The sequence below is a fragment of the Callospermophilus lateralis genome, chromosome 17, assembly GCF_048772815.1.
Source record: "Callospermophilus lateralis isolate mCalLat2 chromosome 17, mCalLat2.hap1, whole genome shotgun sequence".
NCBI lineage: Eukaryota > Metazoa > Chordata > Mammalia > Rodentia > Sciuridae > Callospermophilus > Callospermophilus lateralis.
The window spans coordinates 57845037-57848822 of record NC_135321.1 but is presented as its reverse complement, the minus strand read 5'-3'; the positions used below and the strand labels follow the sequence as shown (position 1 = coordinate 57848822).

At 34.6% G+C, this 3786-nt stretch overlaps 1 pseudogene; it reads left to right on the top strand.

The window, feature by feature from the left end:
• Nucleotides 1-2853, top strand: LOC143382660 (gamma-glutamylcyclotransferase-like; annotated as a pseudogene).
• The last annotated feature ends 933 nt before the right edge of the window (nucleotides 2854-3786 follow it).

Genomic DNA, 3786 nt, shown 5'->3' with positions numbered 1-3786 from the left:
ATGGCTAAACAGGTCAGAAAAAAAATGAATTTTGAGTCAAAAACTATTACAAGAGACAAAATTTTAATAATATCAAAGGATAATAAAAGGATCAATTCACCAGAAAATACCATAATTATAAAAACAAATGAACTAACATCAGAGAACCTAAATATATAAAGCAAACATTGCAGAACTGAAGCAATTCAATGATAGTAGGATACTTCAATGCCCAACTTCCAATAAAGAATAGAACATCCACACAGAAAATCAATAAAGAAACAGCATAGTTGTACACCAACATAGACCGAATAGATATAAACAGAACATTCTACTCAAGAGCAGAAGAATACATTCTTCTCAAGCACACATGAAACTTTCTCCAAGGTAGATCACATGCTAGGTCACAAAACAAGTCATAACCAATTTAAGAAGACTGAACTCACAAAAAGTTCTCTTCTGATCACCATGGAACCTGGAATTCAATAGGTGAAGGAAGACTGAAAAATTCACAAATATGTAAAAATTAAACAATATGCTTTTCTTCTATCGTTTGTTTGTTTGTTTGTTTGTTTATTTATTTGTTGGTGCTATTGTTAGAATTCAAGGCACCATCTATGTAAGGCAAACACTTCACTACTAAGCTACATCTCCACAATTTTTTTTTTTTTAATTTTAATTTTGAGACAGGGCCTTGCTAAGTTTCCCAAGCTGGCCTTGATCTTCTGATCCTCCTGCTTCAGCCTCCTGAGGAACTAGAATTAAAAGACCATGCTGCCACTCCTGGCTGTAAACAACACTATCTGGAACAATCTGGTGTGTCAAAGAAGACATTTAGGGGAATTAGAAAATATCATGGGACAAATGAAAAGGAGAACACTCTGTGCCAAAACTTATGGAATAGAGCATAACAATATGTGTCCACTCTGAAGTTAAAGGAAGATCTGAAACAAAAACCTAACTTTATACCTCAAAGATCTAGACAAAGGAACAAAGCCCACCCACCTCATCAAAGAAAGAAAATCATGAATATTAGAAGAGAATTTAATGAAATAGAGAAGAAAAAAATTAATAAAATTGAGTTGGATTTTTAGTCACACACGAGCAAAAGGAGATTGAAATAATTCACAAAGTTTTAGTCACACACGAGCAAAAGGAGATTGAAATAAATAAAATCAGATATGAAAGAAAAGATATTACAACTAATGACATACAAATAAAAAGGATCCTAAGAGACTGATAAGACCAATTCAATGCCAACCAATTGGAGACCATAAAGAAATGTATAAATTCTCACAAAGATATAACCTATTAATATCAAGTAATGAAGAAAAAGACAATCTTAATAGACTTGTAGCTAGAATAGTAAAAATGCTGAATTGGTGAGCAAAAAATCTCCTACTAAAGAATATTTAAAGAATTTGGGGCTGAGATTGTGGCTCAGCAGTAGAGCTCTCGCTTAGCATGTGCAAGGCCTGGGGTTCAATCCTCAGTCCCACGTAAAAATAAATAAATAAAATAAAGCTATTGTGTCCATGTACAACTAAAAAATAAATATTGAAACAAGAATATTTAAAGAATTAAAAAATATTTAAAGAATTGAAGCCAATCCTTATCAAACTCTTCTAAAAAAATAGAAGAGAACATTTCCAAACTCATGCTGAGACTATCAAAATTAAAGAAGATTTAAAAAGCAAAACCACAAGACAATATTTGTGATGAACGTAGAAGCAAAAAATCTATATCAAAATACCAGAGAACTGAATTCAACAACACAATTAAAGGGATAATACATCATAACTAAGTGGGATTTATTCTTGGGATACAAGAGTGGGTCAATATATGAAAATCAGTTAATGTGATTAACTAAATAAACAGAACAAAGGACTAAAAATCACTTGATTATCCTAATAGATGCAGAGAAGGAATCTGAGAAAATTCAATACCATTTCATGATAAAAACACCAACAACTAAGAATAAAAGGATATTACCTCCACATAATAAAAGCCATCTATGGAAAGCTAATATGTTCAATGGTGAAAAAATAAAAAGTTTTTCCTTGAAGATCAAGAACAAATAAAGGGAGTTTTCCCCAGCCCCTAGGGGGCAGTGCTGCAGATACCAGTCCTGGTCTGTTGGCAGCAGCACCAAGTTACTGTGGGTTTCTTGCACTTCTGCTTCCCAACCCACAGGATGGTGCAGGCATCTGGTGAGATAAGGCTAGCTCCTGTTGTGAGGAAGGCACAGGCGAGGAGGAGAGGGATTTTGTACTTCGCCTATGGCAGCAACTTAATGATGGAGATGAGCTACCTCTAAAACTCCTTGGCCACGTTCTTGGCCCGCCTGTAGGATTTTAAGGTTGACTTTGGCAATTTCCAAGGCAAAACCAGTCAGAGGTGGCATGGAGGAAAGAAGGCATTAAAAGTGGAATGTATGTTTTAATAGAAGTGAAAGTTTCAACTCAAGAAAGGAAAGAACCTACCAAAACTATCTGATGACAAATTATGAGCACACTTCCCCATCCCAACTATAGGTTATTTGCATGGGTGCAAAAGAAAACAGTTTGCCACTGGAGTATCAAGAGAGGCTAAAAGCAATAGAAACAACCTAGTGGCACATGCTGGTAATCCCAGTGGCTCTGGAGACTGATGGCAAGTTCAAAGCCAGCCTCAGCAAAAGCAAGGCACTAAGCAACTCAGTGAGACCCTCTCTGTAAATTGAAAAATACAAAATAGGCTGGGGATATGGCTCAAGTTAAGTGCTCCTGAGTTAAATCCCCCCCAAAAAAGGCAATAGAACCAAATGACTATAAAGGAAAGGTCTCAGAAGACCTTATTATCAAAAAGGGGGAAGAAAAGCTCTTTAGAACATAACAAAATATATCTAAGAATAAAGAATATTCTATGTACTAATATAAAATATATTTAACATTTAAGAACAGGGATCTGTGATATCTCCATGTTTAATCTCTGTTTTCATCAATATTCTGAAGGGGAACCTCACTTTAGTGATTTCATATTTTCAGACTATAAAAAAACAGCTGATGAAGAGTTGGACAATTAAAAGGGGACTGTGAAGTCCTGTAGTAACAAGTAGATGTGGGTACCCCTGTGGACACTTAAAGCTGTTTTCTTGGGTTGATCTTAAGTGTCCTCTTGTTCTGTGACAAGCATAGATTTGCAGTTTTCTCAATGATGGTGCTGGTAAATTCCTCTGCTGCCTGGGCTTTTTTTTTTTTTTTTTTTAATTAGTGTAATAAGAGTAATCAAATTACTGACATAATTCATAATAAAAATAATAAAATTTTGGAAACTGGAAAAAAAAAGAATAAAGCGAGTTGCCCACTCTTACTATTTGTAGTCAATATCTTAATAAAAGCAAAGTCAGCAATTAGGCAAGATAAAGAAATAAAATGCATCCAAATTAGAAAGGAAGAAGTAAAATTATTTCTTTTGCAAATGACATTTTAGAAACAAAAAACACTAATATTTTAAAAATTGGAATTAATGAAAAAAATTAGTAAAGTTGGAGGATAAAAAAATCAACACAAAATTCTGTTGCGTTTCTAAGAAAATTGCATTAGTCAGCTTTCTGACACTGTGACAAAATACCATACATAATCAACTCATAAGAAAGAATGATTTATTTTGGCTCACAGTTGCAGAGGTATCAGTCTGTGGTTGCTTGGCTCTGTTGTTTTGGGCCTATAGTGAGAAAGTATGTCACTGTTGAAGCACATGATGAAGGAGATCTGCTCACCTGATAGCAGCTGGGAAGCAAAGACAGAGAGAATGGTGGAGTCCCAA